The sequence below is a fragment of the Motacilla alba genome, chromosome 11, assembly GCF_015832195.1.
Source record: "Motacilla alba alba isolate MOTALB_02 chromosome 11, Motacilla_alba_V1.0_pri, whole genome shotgun sequence".
In the NCBI taxonomy this organism is placed as follows: domain Eukaryota; kingdom Metazoa; phylum Chordata; class Aves; order Passeriformes; family Motacillidae; genus Motacilla; species Motacilla alba.
Window position 1 is genome coordinate 18482787 of NC_052026.1, and position 19715 is coordinate 18502501.

The window sequence follows — 19715 nt, forward strand, 5'->3', positions numbered from 1 at the left end:
AAGCCTTTCTACCCCGTTCTCCTCTTGACTTGTTGCAGATGTAACGAAATAAATCTTTAGAAAGAACAAACCTTCACTTCCTCTCTCCCGTCTGATTCAGTCACAAACCCCAGGAAAGAAAAATAAATCACAACCTGAGCTCGCCTGGTCTCTCAGGATTCCAGTCTGCTCCTGGAAGCCACCATCCAAACTGGATGTGTCCATTCCTCAGAGGAACCAGTGAACGAGCCACCAAAAAGGATCTGATCACCATGAAATCCTTATTTTGAGCATGGCCAAGGTCAAAAAACCTCTGATCAGCCCAAATTAAGGTGGATGTGGTGGTTGATGAGCACGACCATGCTGGTGGTGCCTTCCTAGAGCTGGTCCTTGGCACTGAAGGGTGATGCGTCCCTGGCTTGTCTCGCAGCCCCTCGTGTGGCTCTGCCCCTCTTTTCTCCCCTGCCAACCCCACCCCAAGGAATTTAAAACCGCAACCAGAAAAATCATCTGTTTGGGCTTCGCAAACTGGCCACAGCAGAGGTGGAAATTCCCTCCAGACAGAGTTTGTCCTTCTGCTGAGAGCTGTTTCCATGTTAAACCTCTGCTGCTCTTCCATCCACCATCCACAGGTGCTCAGATTCTCTCCAAACACGCTCCAGCCACGAGGTCTGACCAAATCCCTGTTTTCAGCTGGGGAATCCATGGATGTTCTGCTGCCCTGGTCCTGCTCTGGGATCAAACACATCAGCCCAAAGCCCTTTCCAGAGCCCACCTCCCTCGGCAGCAGCCTGGACTAGGAATGGACACAGGGTCTCCTCCACAGGGATGCCAAGTGGAGAATAACTCCTTAAAAATGGGGCTGCCTGTGTTCGCCTAACAAGGTCTTCTCTGGGGTCTAAGTTAAAGCTAAGCTTAGCTTTAAGCTGGGAAATACTGGAGCTCTATAAAAGGGTGATTTGATTTACCAGGTATGTTCTGCCCTGTGGGTTTTGCTCTTCCAAGGGTGCTTGGGGGAAGATGTGCAGAACCACCACAGCTGTCAGAAGATTTTTGGGTTATGTCCCTAGTCCCGACTTTCACTGATGAGGGTTTTCTCTTTGTGTGTGTTTTGTTTTAAATTTAAACAAGAGGCCTTTGCACACTCGACACAATCCATCCACTTAGCACTGAAGAAAGTGTAATTAGACACTTTGAGAACTGGAAGAAATTAACTCCGACCACAGCCCGTCACTCAGACTATTACTTAATAATATTTCCCAAATGTGCAAAGCACTTAGTTCTAGAATAACAGGAAAGAAGTGTAACTTCCCACCCCGAGCAAGGCTCTGCCGTGTGAGGTGCGCACGAAAACCCCGCCAGCCTCCAGGAGACGTTCTGCCACCTCCCATCACCTGAGGGCTACCAGGAGCCCTGAAGGATGCCATTCATGGTCCCCAGTCCCACGGTCTGAAGGGCTGGAAGGGAGTCAAGGGCAGCGACCAGCCCGAGGTGCTGGGGCTGCGTGCGAGAAGATCTCCCTCAGCTTCCAGCACGCCACGGAAACCGCGGAGAAATTGCTGTTTTCCTTCTTCTGCAGCGCCCTTGCCTCACCCCACGCTACAGAAGCCTGGCTAGAAAGAGATTATTGTGATTCCTGCCCGTTTCTTCGCTCACGACAAAAGGGCCCATTCATCCTGGCTAATTTTGAGGGGAGAGCAAGGGGTATCAGTAGCATGAACTGGAGCTGAGCGTCTCGACCACAGTGGAGCGAGCCGCGCTCGCTGGCCAGTCCAAGCCAGGGAAACAGATATCCTTCATTTGGAGCTTCGGAGGGGAGCATTTCTCTGGTTTTTAAACACAAGTATCTTTGCTGGCCGTGGCAGGTTTTAAAAAGTCCTGACGAAGCAGGGCCGGGCCATTTTCCCAGCAGAAACAAGAGGCTGTTCAAAAAAGTGGGGGGAAAACGTTGCTCTCGTGTGTTTCTGCTTCAGGAACCAACACACCCACCCTCACCCACCTGAATTACCCCTCGCATATTCAATGAGGCCGTGTCCAGAGCAACGAACCTCTCGCCTTGCTGCAGAACCCTGAAAAAAAAATTGATTTTTTTAATAAAAACATCCGTGATGCCTTAAATGCTGAAGTCATTGTGAATTACAGCTCCCAGGATTTCCCCATGTGTGTGGGAAGAGCTGCAGTGTAATTGCTTTCAGCAGAGTATCACTGCAGTCTATAATTAAAATATATGAGATTGCCAGTTTCAAAATATTTAAGTGATTTCATCTGTATTTAGGAGAATGTGTCTCTCTGAGCAGCTCATTTAGAATGATATTCCTATTTTCAGTGCATGGCATGGGTCCTGGGTGAAAGAAAAGGATGATTTTGTTGTCTTCTTTTTGTCTGAGGAAGCACCTGGGGGAGGGTGGAGACACAGGGCTCAGACTTCAACAGAATGTTCCAGTCCTGGGGAGATCCGTGGTGAAAGCTGAAGTGACATTCCAGAGATGGAGGGGGAGGTGTCACAAAATAAAAATAAAAATAAAAATAAAAATAAAAATAAAAATAAAAATAAAAATAAAAATAAAAATAAAAATAAAAATGAAAATAAAAATAAAAATAAAAATAAAAATTAAAATTAAAATAAAATTGAAATTGAAATTGAAATTGAAATTAAGTAATAATAATCCTGTAATTCCCAGTGTCACTGCAGGAGGGAAAATTCCATCCTCCTGCGAAGCTGAGTGAGGGATCGTCACTCAGAAGATGAGAATAAGCACAAGGAGGCAAAGATGATAATGTTGTAGCTGTAATGAGACACAAATGCTATTCTGATGGTTTTCTCTGAAAGGAATACACCAAGCCCAAGCGATTTAATTGAAGATCTCTCAGGCTTTGCACGGCCACAGAGGAAGGGAAATCTACTTTTTTTGTGGCAGAACATGAGTGGTTTTCCCAGGAAAATTAAAAGAAAGATGACAAAAAAAAGAGATTTTAAAGAGGTTTTTTTCCTGTAAGGACATGACATGAAGGATCTTCGTTGTCCATGTGAGAGAGAGAGGCTGTGATTAGATCAGATAAAACACAGAATTTGGGGTTTTTTAATGTTTTATGAATACATTCATGGCATTACACTTGTCTGCTTAACACTGAGCACAGCCCCAAGGAGTCCTTTGGCAAATGCAGCTGGGGGGGAGAAAAGGGAGAAACTCCTGGGCTGTTAAAGATGCCAACAGGTAGAGATGAACATCCACAATTCCCGTTCTGAAGCACCCTCTGAGCTTCTCCAGAACAAACGCCCCAAGGTCGGGATGCAGCTTTTGAAGCTGCTGAGATCTTTGAACTGAAGAAGTGGGATGGATTTTACTGCTTTTTGATTTAGGGGTAACTGAGAGGTGTTTCAAAAACTTTTATGTCATTTTCAGTCTCATGAGAAGGGTGAGACAACACAGATGTGATAATTCACACTATTACAATTAGAAGCTATTTAAATTTTTTTTTCTACAAATTCATTTCCCACAGGTCAGTCAGCAAAAATGCATTTTTATTTTTGGCAAGGAAGCCCTGGAGAAAGTGAGGATTTTTTACCTGAGTGTTCAGGGGGCTCTGACCACCTGGGACTGCTCTGCTGGGAGGAGCAGGAGATGCTGTGAGGAAATAACTCCTGTTTCCCCTCCATCCCATCCCATCCCATCCCCACCAAGGCTGGGAGATGCACAGGACCCCACAGGCACCCAAGGTTTGCTGCAGAACACCAGGGAGAAGGCAAGAGGACAGATTAATCCTCTTTTCTCTGAAGAAACCCGTGATTAATGCAGCTTGGAGGGACTGGAGGAAGGGAATTGCTCAAAATCAAGCAAGGAAGTCCTTGGCTGTCCCTTGTTGATACTATATATGGTGCTTGGTCAGTTGTGCTTGAGGAGCAGCAGCCAGGATTGCATTTTTATTGTATTTCTTTCTAAAGCAGAAAAAAAAAAAAAGGTCAAATAACTGGGCTGTGCTCAAAGAGCTGCGGTGATGGATGATGCTGTGAGTGGCAGCTGCTGAATTTCCAGCCCTGAGAGCGTTTCTGGGGCTGCTGCAGGGGTTGTGTCAGTGGCCTGTCTGTTCCCATGCCTTTGGGATTCTCCCAAGGCCAGTTTTGACCATGTGGGCTGGCTTGGCAGGGAACTGCGTGGGGAGTGATGCAGAATCCTCTGGAGCAGAGCTGGGGCTGGTGTGGGGACAGCAGCGAGCAGGGGGTGGGAACCAGAGCATGGAAAGGGGAAAAGGGGAAAGGGGAAAGGGGATTGCTGCTGCTGCTGCTGATTCCCACTGCACAGATAACCCCAGGATAACACCAGGAGCTGTGAGGACAGAGGCTGGAGGTGTTTCAGCTGAGCCAAGAGGTCACTCACAGGTTACTCAAAGGTGAAGAGGCAGCTGGTGGTCACGGACTGGCAGAGGAACATCCTGTGCTGCACCAGGGGAACCGGCAAGGAACGAGTTCCTGCTGCCTCAGAGACATCCCAGAGGATCACAGCTCATTCCCTGCCCACCCCACTGCCCAGAAAGACACAAACTCACCTTTATCATCAGCACCCTGAAATCTTGGTGCCCCTTTCCACCTGCCTCACTCAATGGGACAGGACCATTTATTCCATCATGAACTGCTCACCCCAGCAGGCTGATTTCCCAGGGTTAGGGACATCAGGTTGTCCCTCCTCCTCTCCAGACACTCATTTAAGGTCCAAAGCATCTGGGGCTGCATTTCTTGCAAATCCTGACTCCCCTTATCCCAGCAGCCCTGCAGAAAGTGCAGGAACATCCCCCCTTCCCTGCACTCCCCTTTTACATCTGCTCCACATTTGCATCCCAGAAATCAGAGAACTGAGTTATGTGGAATTACAGAGCTGGAGTATGGAACTGATTGGGTATTCAAGCTAAATAAGATGAATTTAAAGATCTCTCCAGGAAATTGAGTGGAACACCCAAACTGACATGGGGTATTAAATATTATATTTGTGCAGTTGCTCTTTGGAGCCCGTTGGCATCGAACATCTGGGAGCACGATTTAGAGCACAAAGAAACTGAATACCTGCTCAAAATTATGCTCATCAGAGCTCAGAAATTAAAATATTACTGGGTACACTCCGAGCCAGTCCTTCCCTGCAAGGTAGGGCTATTAAAATATGATTAGCTGAGCCATATCTGCTCTCAGAGCTGTCAGACACCATTACAGCTGAAAAGACCTCGACGCAACGCTATCAGCAGCAGCAGGATGCCAAAATCTGAACCCTGCAAACGCTCACCCCAGGAGCAGGGGGAATGAAAAGGATTAGCAGGAGAAGCTGGGGGTCTCAGAGCATTGGCTGTGCAAATGGAGGTGGCTTTGGGCTGCTCTTTAAGGTAAGGGAGGTGAGAGCTTGGATGTTTGGGGTTTTTTCTGATGTGGGAAGAGCTTTGCCCTTCACTGCCTCGAGCGTGTGTTGCCTCCTCATCATCACCCAGGAGAGCGATGAGGCTTTCTTGCTGCCACAGCCCCCTGCAATCACAGCTCCCTGTCCCCACCGTGTTCACATTTCCAGAGCTCTCCGTGGGTGGTCAGGATTGCGTTTCCCGCTCCTGGCTGGGGAATAAAATCCAAACCACCACAGAAAACCTGCAGAGACTGGGCTCAGGTCGGGGTAATTACCATGCTCTCCTGCTCCTGGAATCACGGCGAGATATCCAAATATCTGCATTTACAGACATAAAAAAATCTTCTGCATTATGTGATTACCGCATATATATTTATTTTTCAAGTGTGGCTGCACCAAACCGGACACCCGCGGAAGAAGCGGCTTTGCAAAAATAAGGCAGAAATGCCGTTTTTTGTTGGCTTTTTTTTTTTCAGGACTGAGGCCAGCCGAGCTCCGAGGTCCCAGCCCCGTGTCCCCACTGTGCCGCTCCCTAATCCGTGCAGAATTCCCACAAAAGCCGAGGCAGCGCTGCCTGGCCCGGCCCGGCGGGAGCCGCCGCTGCCTGCCCGTGTCAGGGCTTATTACTGCGTGTTTTCACACTTATCCCCAAGGTGTTGAACTCGCCCCGGAGGTTAATTAGTAATTTATTGCCCTGTCATCAGTTCGAGGCTACTAATGGCTTCAATTTAGCCCCAGGGCTTTTGGTTTTCTTTCTTTCTTTTTTTTTTTTTTTTCTTTCCTTTTATTTTTTTTTTCCTCCTGCCTGCTTTGGAGGATCTGCCAGTTGAAGCAAACGGGAAAGAGGCAAATCTACTTGGAAAAGTGCCTGGAAAAGGGAAAAGCTGCGGATGACAGCATCACAGAACAGGTTGGGTTGGCAGGGGCATTAAAGATCATCCCAGCCTCCTGCCATGAGCAAGGGAATTCTTCCACAAGGGACATCTCCTGCCCCTTCTCCATCCCTGGGAGCAGCAAGAGTGGGATGTGCCTGGGTGATTCTGGGTGCCAGGCTCCCAGCGCCTCCCCACAGGGATCCACAGGGCAGAAATGGAGTGATTTTAGGGAAAAAAACAGAATTAGATCTCATCAAGAATACTGAGGGGGTTCTTTCAGCTACCAAACAAATCCCTTGCGACTCTCTCTAGGGAGGGACAGCTGGGCAAAGCCCAGACGCAGAGGGAAGCAGGGGCTGTGGGATTTGGGATTCTTGCATCCTGCCCATCCCTGTGCTGGGATGAGCCCGTGCAGGCAGCAGGGTGGGAAGGTGCAGCTCTCAAAACCGTGTGAGCTGTCAGCCAGGAAGGAAAAAGGTATGACATCTCTTTGGATTTGGATTCAAAAAGGAAAAAAAACCCTCCAGTTTTCACCTCCACGCACATGGGTTCCCAGAGCAACATCTGCTGTTCCCCTGCTGGGTTAATTTATGGCCATTAACTTTAGGGCTAAGGACAGTTTATGGAAAAAAACACCTGCTTTCCCCCACTCCCAGGGCAAGGGTGGAATTTTCTCTGACTCTGCATCCTAAATAAAGCTCCCTTCCAGGCCCTGATGATTCATGCCACGGCTCACACACACACATGCCTTATGTTAGAGGCCCTGTCAAGATGCTCGTGCCCCTCTGGAGCTGGAGGACCTTGCACAGAGCTCATTTATCCCCATCCCCAGGGGAACTCTGAGCCCTGAGCCTGCCTGCCCTGCTGCTGATGGCTAAAAAAATCAGATTACTTTGGATTGGAGGGGACCTTTAAAGGTTTTTTAGTCCAACCTTCCTGCAGGGACACTTTCAGGGTAAATCAGGTTGCTCCTTGTTGAACCTGACCTTGAATTCTGGGGCATCCACCACCTCTCTGGGCAAACTGTGCCAATGTTTTATGGCCTTAATGTGGAAAACTCCCTCCATCCATGGGCCAACCTCTTGCAGAAAGTCCTGGGGAGCTCTGTCTGCATTAGGGTCACTGCAAAGCCACCAAGTTTTGCTTCCAGCTTGGATTTCTACATCCCAAACCTATCCCATCCTTTCCATCTCTTCTCTGAACTCACCTTACACGAGCACCAAGCTCAGGCCAGCCCTTGTTGTGTTTTCTCAGCCCTTTGACACAGATCCCTGGCTCTGCTTCTGTCATTATAAAAGATTGGCTTTCCATGATGGAGCTTTCAGTCAAGGAAAAAATAAAAAATAAAAAAGGGGAAAAAAAAAAAACAAGAAGAAAAGAAGGAAAGAAAAAAAAAAGGAAAAGAAATCAAAATGAGACTTGTTGGCAGCAAACTGAAGATAAAACCTGGACACTCATCCAAGCTTGTGTTTGAAAGCTGATAGCCAGCACTGGGCAGCTCCAGAGACCCCCCAGGCTGCAAACACCCCTCACCCGGAGCAGGGGTTGCCACACAGGGCTGGACCCCAGGGTTTTCCCCCTTTCCCACACCCACGCCACCCTCCAGCCTCAGCCCTGGGGCAGATTTTGTCTGTGCTGCGTTTTGGGAGCGTGAGCAGAGCGAGGTGGTGCTGGTGGGGTGGGGGGAGAGGCCTGTGACTAATCTTGTAACCTTTCCTTTCAGTGTTTAAGAGAAGCGAAGGCTGTTTACAATAAAAGCCAGCGATATTTTTCATCCTTCCAAATGGAACAGGGATTCTATAAACAGAGGAGCCTCAGACACAGCAAACACCTGTTGAAGGGAACCGGCTTGAGGAGGCACGCGAGGGCTCTGTCCATCCATCAGAGCCTCCTGGCCACTCGTGGGCAAGTTCAAGGTGAAGAGCACGGCACAGATCTGCTGGTGGGGGCAGGCTGGGATAAGCAGAAGCATTAGCAAATATCCCCTGGTTTTCCTTGGGAAGTTGTGGAGCAGGGAAGAGATTTCTACCTCCCGGGCTGAGTTTCGGTCTGCACGTTCCTGGGTTGGATTTTTGGAGCAGTTTTTCTGTTGTGGCACTTCCGAGGAGGACCCCCAGTTTGGGAAGTTATGGAATAACCTGTCAGAACTTCCCCTGGCTTCCCTACGGCCCTTGGCTCAGGTTTCAGCCCTGCACCAGAGCATGTGAGCTTTGATTTCATCCAAGCTGCTGTGGCTTTGAGCTTTTCCCAAACTAATCAAATCAAACACAACCTTGCTCACATAATCCTGCAGGCTGGGATTGAAATCAGCAGCTCCTCCGGCTTCAGGGGTGTCTTGTGGTGGTGAATTCCAAGGATTAATCATGGATATCTTCCCACAATATAGCCTACAACATACCCCTGGTAATTACTGACCTAAGGGAGCTAAATCAATCTCATAGCCTCTTAATTTGCTTTTTATTTTTTCCCCACAAAGGTTGGTCAAAGCCACCCAGAATTCTGCCAGGGAGCACCTGTGAGCCACCCGTGTGTTTGGAATCATGGAATGTCCTGAGTGGGAAGGACTCCACAAGGATCCCACTCCCCTGCGGAGTGACATTCCCCGTGAGCCGCCAGAGGAGGACTTTCCAAGGCCATTGTTCAAAACCATGACAAGCTCATCCTCCTTATGACTTCTTTTTTCCTTTTCCCACCCCTCTGAGAGCAAGGCAGAGAAATGTCCTCAATTCCAGCGCGGATTTCTCAGCTTGGATAAATGAGCACAGCTCCGCCGATGCTGTGGAGCCTCTCCAACTTACACCTACTCCAGAACCCGCTCTCCCATGTTTTATATCCTGCATTTCCCTGGCTGGGGACGAGGAAGGCTCCATCAAAGTGCCTGTTTATCTGACATCCCATCCCAGAGGATGAGCCAAGAGCTCGGGACCCATCGGAAGCACGGCTGATAAAGTGCACGGAGAATCGTCGTCTTCCGTGGCTGTAATTCTTCCCAAAGCTTTGCTTCCAAAACATTTTTCCACCTGTTGCTAGAAAGGCTGTCCTGCTCTGCCCGGGCTCTGGAAGTGTGTGCTGACAGGCTGTGTGTAATGTCATCTCCCTGCTTCCAACCCTGCTCCAGGCTGGGGAATGCAGCGGGCTGGGCTGAGGATTGCTCTGATGGAAAGGGGAGGAGGTTGTTTTGTTTCCAAACTTTATTTTAAGGGCTTGGGTTTGCTCCTATCCTAACGAAGAGTTTGGCACTGGTGATTAGTTATCAACAGGATTTAAAGTCAGGCTGTGCCTCAGAGCAGCGTCTGTGGTCCCTTGGTGCCCAGCTCACCCACAGCAGCCTCTGCGTCCCCTTCCCATCAGAAATGCCCAAGGTTTTGTTCCATATGCATTTTCTGTATCCTATGAAATCAATTGATACTCACAACTTCTATGGGTTCAAAAATTAGAGCAGTGAAGATCAGAAAATGCATCACAAAAGCAGGGAATGGTTTGTGTTGGTAGGGATTTTAAAGCTCATCTCATTCCACCTCCCCTGCCATGGGCAGGGACAACTTCCACTGTCCCAGGCTGCTCCAAGCTCCATCCAGCCTGGCCTTGGGCACTGCCAGGGATCCAGGGGCAGCCACAGCTGCTCTAGGCCCCTGTGCCAGCGCCTCATCTCCCTCACAGGGAAGAATTTCTTCCCAATACCCCACCTATCCCTGCCCTCTGGCAGTGGGAAGCCATTCCCTGTGTGCTGTCACTCCAATTCCTCATAAACACTCTCTCTCCTGGCATTGGAAGGCTGCAATTAGATCATCCCAAAATCTTTTCTCCAGGCTGAGCAATCCCAACCCAAGATGCTCATCAAGCCTTGGCCACAGCAGTCTTTTCTCAATATACACCTTTATCTCTTCTCTACCAAAACATCTCTATCTAAGAAGCAAATAATGGGAATTTTGTTTCCCGGCCCTGCATGTGAGACACACTTTCTGTTTCTTGGGGTTTTGTGTTGGTTTTTTTTTTGGTGGTTTTATCACTCCTTTTCTGTGAAACTCTTTGTGTTGGAAAGGAGAGAGTCACAGAGCTGCTAACATTTTCTCTTTATGAAGAAATGTGGCTTTTCATCCTTAAATAATTATTCATCTTGTTCCTTAATATAGACTCGATATAGCTGCCTTACAGTGTTCCAGTAACAGCCAGGCACTATCTCAGAATCGTGACTCATCTTCTTATCCCAAACTATCCCTATTCTTACAAAAACACCCGGCTGAGCACTCTTAAATATTTATGTCATCCCCAAAAGACAGATAGGACTGGTATCAGCAGATCTGAGCCAAGGCTCACGTCCAGGTTCAGAGCCCAAGTTCTCAGCTCACCCTGAGTTTCTTGGAAGGGTCAGACCTGAGCATCCAAAATTTGCCTCTTGGCTTGGCTTGGGGTTCTTCAGGAGTGGAAAAGCAACCCCATCCTGTCTTGGGGTTTTCATTTGGATGAACAGAGCGATGAGGGGAATCCAGCACAGCCCCTGCAGGCTCAGGGCATCCTCAAGGGACAAGAGGAATGGGTGGGTGCCCAACACCTCAGGACCAGCAGGAGGGAACATGGTTGGGGGTTCACCTTTGAGTTCCTAGCCCGGTGTTGTAGGGTTGGCCTTTGCTGGATCAGTTTGGACCACATTTGATCCCCCTTCCCTGGTTTTGTAACATCTCAAGAAGTGCTGACACCGGCCAAGGCGTTCCCATGTAAACACGAGGGAAGTCAGGCAGATGAAACTTGGATCTGGACAAGGCTGCTGGGATCCAGCTTGTTGGCTTGAGCTCCCCTGTAACTCACATCCAGCTTGGGCAACGAGAGCAGCAGAGCAGAATTCACGTGACTTTCTCCCCTTTCCCAACCCGTCCATGGATTCCTCGCTGTCCCAGGAAACAACCATCGTTCCTAACACTCGGTGCTCTCTGTAATTCCACACTCACTCCCTCCAGGTCACCTTTTGGCTGCTTCTTCTCCACCTCCCCGAGTCCAGCATTATCTCTGCCGATTGTTTCCAACTATAACACATCCTGGATTTTTTTTTTTTACTTTCCAGATAATATCAAAACTTCTTCCAAGCTACTTTGTCCTCCAGCCAGTACCTTTTAAAGCTGACAGGAGATGAGTGTGACTTGCATCTCACAAGGCTGGCTTCCCACTTGAGGAATGTGGGCACGACACAGGAGTGCCAAAGAATTATCTACAACACAGAACTGGACAAATGCAAAGACAGATTTAAATAAACCTGAGTTCCAAACGTGTCAATACACTCGTGTTGATTGCTGGGCTGGTAGAAATCCAGGCTGGATGTACAGACTAATAAAACAAGAACAGTCACAGCCCAGAATGAGATAAGTTCTCCTCAAACTGCTTCTTACAGAGTCCTGCTGGGTGGGTTGGCTGCCTTCGGATTGAGCTCCGTGGTCCTTTGTCTCTCCCTGGTTTCCACGGGCCCGAGCTCAGAACCAGGATCTGTTTCCATGGACTGAACACAGAACCAGGCGCTGTAACCCAAATTGAAGTGCTCAGAGCAGAGGATCTTCCCCAGCCCAGAGGGTCCCACCAGAAGTTGTGCACAACCACAAGGCTGGGCCGGCTCCAGCTGAGCAGTGACAGCTGCTCTGTTCATGCCAACCCCACCATAACCTCATGGCTCTGTCTCTTTGCCTTCACCTTCCTCCCCCAGCTCCTCCTCCCAGCACAACAGCAGCAAGAGCCCGGCTTGGCTCTGGTTCCCGAGCCCTTGGAGCACAACACTCAGTTTTGCCTGGGCTGATGTGAGATCTTGAACTGCTTTTCCACAATCCCACTCCCACCAAGGCCGTTGTGTCAGGTCCTCAGTGGCTGCACTTCCCCCTGAAGCCACCAAAGCCAACGGAGCTGGGCTGAAACTCATCACCTGACTCACTTGGCTCTGGACCTTTGATTGTGGACTTCAAGGAGAAGAAACTTCAGCACTCCATGACTTTTTCCTGACCCCAGAAGAGCTGAAGTAATAAAATGTTCTCTGGTCATGTCCAAATCCCACAGGAGCCCTCAGTGGAACAGGCCACAAGCGTGTGCAAGGTACAGAGCCCGCGCTTGGAGACCACAGCCACGACCCGACGGCTGAGAATGTTAATTGTTCTCCATCGCCCCCAGTGATTTTAACATTTCATAATTCCTCCCCTGGCTGACAGCTGGATTCTTCCTTAATTACAAACCCGTTGGAGTTGAAAAATCAGACATTTCCTGGAATTTAAACAACCAATTTTCCACCCGTCAGCATCCAACAACACAATCCTACAGCTTCATTCTAGGCACGCTGGAAAAAAGCCGTCAGAGCACGCTGGATAAACGGGGGGGAAAAGGATTCTGATGACTTCATACATTCAAATGCAGCATTCCTGGATCTTTGGATTCCATTGAAAGGTGGAAACAGCACTGACAGAACCACAATGCCATGTCTGTAAAAGGCAGCATGTGGTTAAATACTGAGGATGGATCTTTTAAACACAGCGTTGGCATCTGACTACGCAATTATTCCTCTCTGCCTCAGGAAACACATCTTCATTCAGAATTATTGCAGAATAAATGTTGATTTTTTTTCTTTCCCCTCACCGTTAGCCACAGGATTTGTTCATTTTCTCTCTGCAGCAAATTGTTGTGACAGCAAGGAAAAGCTGCAGGCTCCCAATTCTCAGCCTATTGAAAAGACAAAAGGAAAAAAACCCTTGGACAGCTGCTGGCCTCCAGGAAACTCCAGGAATGGAGACCCACCGTGCTGCATCCTAATTGCATCCTCGGGGAGCAGCAAAGAGCCCCAAACACTCATCCAGCAGCGGCAGAAACAGCAACACCACTTGACAGGACATCTCAGCTGCTCCTTTCTCTTCCAGAACCCACAGTTTCAGCCATATGGGCCTTTATTTTATCTTTTTTTAAATCAGTCTCTATCTCTTGTGGTCATGGGAAAGAAATAACCCTTCATCTGTAACTGATTAACGAGGTTGGTGCTCGAGTTTGCAAGGAGCCTGAAATGAGAGCTGGTGGAGATCTGAAGAGCCTTGCTTGCTCCTGTGAACTGTGTGCTGTGACCTTCTGGAGGGATGTCACTGGATGGACTCTTTGCCTTAACTGAGAGAGGACAACTGCAAATGGAAAAAAGAAAAAAAAAAACAAAAAAACAGCACTTACCCAAAATGACCTTTGAAGCTGGGACTACACAAAAAAGCTGCCCCAGCTTGGAAACCTCGAAGCAAGGGCTTGAAAGTCGTTGAGTCTGGGGCAGCTGCGCAGCGAGGACTTTCCAGAGGAAGCAATTTTATTTGGGAAAGCAATCCTGGGACTCGGAGTCCTGCTTGAGCAATGGAACTTGAAGAACATTTTGCATTCTGCATTGTTTTGGGTTTGTCCTCCCCTTGGGAGCAGCTGGGTTTTCCCCACATTGTCCCATTCTCATGGTTTGGTCGGTTTTGGCATCACCTCAGCTTTCCTGGCTTTTCCTGGGGGAGGAGGGTTCCATGGACAGCTCCTTCACCCTCCTGTGGGACACAGCCTGCCCCTGAGCATGGTGCTGCACCTCGGCCAGGACGCTCAGGGGAGGGAACTGAGGAGCCAGCAGGGATCTGTGGGGACATTGAGCCGAGCCCAGTTTAAAACCTCTCTGCTCAGAGCATCTGCGAAGCCCAGCCTGGGGGGATGATGCAATCGGGAGCGCAGAGATTTCCCCATCCTCGGCTCATTTAAAGCAGGTGAGAAGCTGTGGAAAATGCTCTGGATTTGTCCCTGGACAGATGAAGGAGGAGCTGCCAAAGGCGTTTAAAAAGCTCCTTTGGCCTTCAGCAAGGAGAAGGGAAGCCAAGGAAGAACACCTGTGTCAAGGAATAGGAGCAAACCTGGAGAGCACTTGGAAAATGGACTCGTCAGGCAACTTAAATGGAAATGTTATTCCTAAAGTTTGTTGTCAGATTTGTGCATACCTAGCCCAGAAACCTACAGCAAAATACCAAAAAAAAAGTGGGATAAAAGCCCTGAGGGTGAACAGAAAGAACAAATCCCACTTAGGTCTCTACTGCTGGGGGGAAATCTTTTTGGGAGAGGCTGCTTGAGCCATTCTCACTCTTTCTGCCAGCATCTCACTGGATGCAGCTCACCAGAGAATTTATTTCATCCTGTTAAACTCGATTTAGTGGGAGTAGCACAGCCCTGGGAGGAAAATCAACGATGCCAAGGTAAATCTTCCCCCAGTTATTAGTGCTGGGAAGGGGTGGGAAGATCTTTAATAATAAGGGAGGCTGAGGAGAGATGTCTGTTTTTCATAATTGCACAGTGCTCCCAAGACAGCTGTTCAGCCATCTTGAAAATCAATGTTTTGATGCCCTTTGAACCTTCTTTTCCTGTTGAGTGTCTCTCCTACAGGTTGCTCCCCAGGATGAAAACAATAAAAGCAAATATATAACAGTAAAGGCCTGAGGTTAATGTCTTTAACAAGATAATGTTACTTAAGGGAACTGTAAACCAAATCATTCCTAAATTCCATTTGTTCTTTGCAATCTAGGATATATTATGAAACCATATGTGTGCCTATGGATTTTTTACAGGAACACAACTGCATTTTCACATTGTGTGTTCCAATACTCCAGCATCCCTTGGTTTGCTGACAATTATTATTATTATTCTAACTATTAATACAGCTATTAATATCTTGCTCTTGCAGCTGTGCCATAAAGAATCACAGCCTAACATGTCTGGCTGTGGGTTAAATGTGCAAGATCTAAACAAATTTGCACCAGGTCGTTTTACCAGGAATTTCTTTCTTTGGATTGAGTATCACAAGGAAATTCAGTCCAACCAACTGGCACATGCCCTTATTATTTTTAAATTTTCACCAGTGAAGAGCTTGCAAAAATTGCTTCAAGCTGCCTTCCTTGTGTGTTTGGGAACTTCAAAAGAGAAAAGCAAACAGGAAAGGGTAAATAATCTCCTGAGCACATGTGCTGGGTTTTACACCCACTGGAAATTCCACTCAAGACGTGTTCAGGTAACTCTGTCCAGAAATTCCTTCTGCAGAATTCTCAGACATTGCCTGCAATTCAATTAGCTGTGAGCAAATTTGATATGAAATGAGACTCTGAGCCTATGTGTGTGTGTTTTTGCCTTGATTTTCATGGAAAGGGGAGCCACAAAGAAGTGCAGCGCAAAGGAGCGAGTCGAGTTTATTTAACTTTCTATTATCTACAATGCTATAAAGCCTGGAAATGAAACAGAAACAGAATCCTACAAAACATTTTGGAGCTTGTCCAGAAGAAATCAAAGGACACTTGTTCCTGCTGATGTCTGCACCACTGGATTAATTTCCATTAAGCCAAGGGAAGGAAAATCCCTGCCAGTCACAGTCACTCTAGGATGGCAAAAATCTCCATTTCTTGTGCCTTCAAATTGCAAACTTACACAGAAGCAATGGATGCAAGAATTTAATCACCATGAAAAACCCTGAAAGTTTGGGAACTATTGGCCTGAATCCAAGGTTTTCTCCTCTTTTCCTCCTCCTGGGTCTGTCAGGAATATTTGGCTTCGTGTCTGCCACAGGGATCAGGCAGAGTGTGAATCAAGAATCTCCACGTGGTCAAGATGGAAAAAAACCAAGTTCCTTGCTCCTGTTTATTTCATGGGTAGGTTTAATCACTCCTTTTAATTAACCCAACCTTCCCACACCACCCCAGCTCATTAATTGTCCAAATTCTTCCTTGTGTGCCAGCAGCAGAAGGATCAGAACCATTCTCCCATCATTCCCAGGATAAAAACTACATTTTCCCAGCTCAGGTTGCACCTGCCTTCCTCCACGGGGTGTTTATAAGGGGACACAACAGAAAATGCTGCTGTTTAAACCAGCAGACATTTTAATTCATATTTGTTAAAGAAAACACGTTAGCAAGGAGATGATTTTCCTGGTAGCAGTTATATTCCCAGAAATAATATCTTCTGTAGTGGATTAAAGGAAAATAGTAAAAGAAATAATAAAAGAAAATCGCAACAACTTTAAATGTCTCTCAGCTTTTTTTACACTTGGAGTAAATCCTGAATTATAACTTGGAAAAAGAGAAGATTTGATAAGCATTTGATTATGAGTGGCAGATTAAGGTTGTAAGCAACAATTACTCATTATTTCTAAGAAGCTGGACATTTCAAATTAAATGTTCAGGCTGTGGTTCTAAAATGAAAATAATATTTTTTTACACTTCATAATTGCAATTAAAAAAAAAAAAAAACTGGCCTAAGGATGTTTTGGGTACTGAGAGCACAAAGAAATCTAAAAATCCACTCTTTGCTGCCACTGGGAAAAGAATGACAAATTTTGAATAAAAATCAGCCTATTTCTATCTAAAAGCCCTTGAGCACTTTTGGCTCTCAGCTGGTTTAAAGCTCCTCGTGGTTTGTGTCTGGCTTTTCCAGGGATCAGATCCTGCAGCTCTTTGCTGCATGTTTGCCAGCGTGAAATTTTCATTCTGGAAAAAGCAGAGAGGTTTGGGATCCCTGGAGGTGGAGACACAGATTTGGAATGCCTGTGCCAGAAAGACAAACTGACACTCCATCCCAACAAACATATTCCAAAACAGCAAAGAAGCATTTACCTCAACCTCCCACCAACCAAAGTTATTTTTAGATTTTTTTTTTCCTAAATTAAAAAATAACCACAGAAAGCCCCCAAAATCTTTTAATCTAATCTTGGCTATATTTTCCCCTTCAATGCCTGAGGGATACAAGATTATTTATAACAGGAAACCTTTGATTTCAGAGCTTTTATGTTTGGGTGGTTTTTTTTTTTTATTTTTTGCAACGTTCCAACTCGCAAAACACAGAGTTGTTGGGTTTTTTAGGGAAAAAAAAAACAACAAAAAAAGCAAATTGCAAAGTGCATCCAGGGCTAATTCTGCTGCTGGAGCAGGATGAGATCCATGGGAAGGGCTTGGATGGTCCCACCCTTCAGAGAGCAGCATCCCTGGGTGTTCCTGGCAGGAATGGCCTGGACACAGCAGGGACAGACACATTTAGGATGCCCTTGGGAATCCTCCTTCCCATTAGCAGTGCCAGTGTGAAATCTGCAGCGGGGTCAAGGCAGGGCCTGAGCATCTCCCTGACAACAGCACGGCCAGAGGGGCCTCCCCAGCCTTCCCAAGATCCACGGAAGGGAAGTTTCTCTCTGATTTCACTGCTCGGGGCCAGGGCCATGAGAAGCACGTGGATGGTGCCATCCCATTCGTCCTCGTTTGTGGATTTTTCCTCATTATGGATGTAGGGAAAATCTGCAAAATCTGTAGGGAACAGCTGTAAAATCCAGCTCTGCCTCTCAGGAAGCCTCAGCTCCTCTGCATTGCCCTCTCCGGCCTCACCCAATGTGACATCCCAGCAAATAAACCTGGCTTAGCTCTGCCAGGCTGATCCTAAAGAGGGCTCTGCTCCACTCCTCTTCCCTCCATTTATTCCCTAATTTGGGGATCGGTCCCAAAAGAAGGAGCCCCTGCCTTTCTGAGCGACAGGTGTCAATCATGGCAGCAGCACAGGGCTGGGCAGTAGTGCAGACACAAGGTATGTTCTTATTTTCAGGAAAGCTTTCCCTACAGGACACAACCCAAGGAAAAAGCCATTCCTGACAAAATTTCAGCTGGAGGGAGGTGATTTCAGGAGTAGGATCAACAACCAGCTTCTCTGAAGAAACAAATTTATCCAACTTTTTAATGAAAACTAAAACTCTCCAACTTCTTCAGAGTCCACCCTTCTCACTTTCTTAGCAAGTAATAATAATCTTCTCTGATGCCTTGGTCCTTATGAGGGCTCAGATTAATGACATATTTATTATGAAAAATTAATAATTTTATCAGAAATTTCTTCTTTTATTCATTTAATTATTAATAAAGTCACTTAAAACCAAAAACCAGTGAACAGTGAACAATGTGAGTAAAATGGAATGGGGGTAGTTTGTAAAGAACACCATCAGAGTCTAAGTCAGACCTAGAAATGTATTTAATAACAATAAAATCCTCATGTGGTGATACTTTTTGTGCAAGGTTCAAAGCTTAGAAAAACAGGAAAGTTTCTCTGCATGTTTTTTTGGTTTTTTAAAAAAATATAAATATATGCATGTGTAGATTTAATCAGGTCCTTGCAGAGGGTAAGATCAATGCCAGGCTCAGCTTATGAGAGATAAATCAGATTTCTGCACACAGAAATTTTCCTCTTGTTGCCTGCACAGGTTAAATGGGATTTTCATAAAGGTGTTTAATCAGACCCTCTGTAAATTCAGCACTAACAGCTTTTTATTGTCCCATTTAATCTTGCCTTAATTACGGCTGTGATGAAGATGATAATGGTTTCTCTCTTGCTGGCAAGAGGAGCAAACTGATTTTACACTGGTTTTGCCAGGCGTTTTCCAGGAGGATGGGCAGGGCCTGGTTCCAAGCAGGGTCTGGGCTTGGTTGATCTCCCAGCTCCCTCACTGGGATGATGAGGATGGACAGAGGGGGCTGAAGAGAGGAAATCCATGAGCCTGGCTGCACCATCCCATATCCCATCTCTGACCCAAGAACTCTTTTTCTTGCTGTTTATTCCCTCCTATCCCCACTCTAAAAAAAAAAAAAATTAAATAAATGCAATAGTTTCTTTCCATCATGACCAAACTGGGGCCATCACAAATGTCCAGGAAAGAGAGAAAAAATTCATTGACCTGGTTGAATGTAGAACAAATACTTTTAGGACAGGACAATATTTTTATTGCTCGAGGCTGGGTAGAGAGGGAGGGGACAGGGAAAAGGTGACAGAGATGGGATGTGTTGGGTGGGGATGTCACTTCTCCCATCTTTTTGAGATTCCAACCACTTCAGCAACAACCACCAGCCAGGAATCCAAACCCAGAGTGGAATACATCTGAGGAGATCACTTTGAACTCAAACCACTTAGAATAATAATAAAAACGGAAAGGCTGCCCTGAGCTCTGGCAAACCCATTCCTCTGAGAGTTGAGTTCTTTTCTTTCCCCATGAAAAATGATGGCTCCCCCTGCCTCTCCTCTCCCTTTAATCCCAGCAATGCTGCATTTATTCCAGCTGACCATGGACTTTCCTTCTCCTCTCCCTCCCTCTCGCTCCAGAGCATTAATGCACGGGAACATTTTTCTTACTTCTGAGACATTTTGAAAGGTTTCAAAGCAAATTCTCTGGAAGCCCAAGCAGAACCCACACTTCCCGCCGTAGCGTGTTCATGGAGAGGATTCCAGCGAGGAGAAATCACCGTGACCCCATTCCCCTCAGGAAAAATAAATCCCTTTTCTTCCCTCTGAGCTGCAACTCCACGTGGAACAATTTAAGCCTTTCCTGCCACCTCCAGGCACTGAGGCTGGTAATTGAAATCCTGAGGATGGGAGTTGGCTGGTGGACAAGCACGGAATTGTCATTCCTTTGGATCTGCCTTGCTTTTGGATGGTTTCGCTGCCAACTGATCTCTGT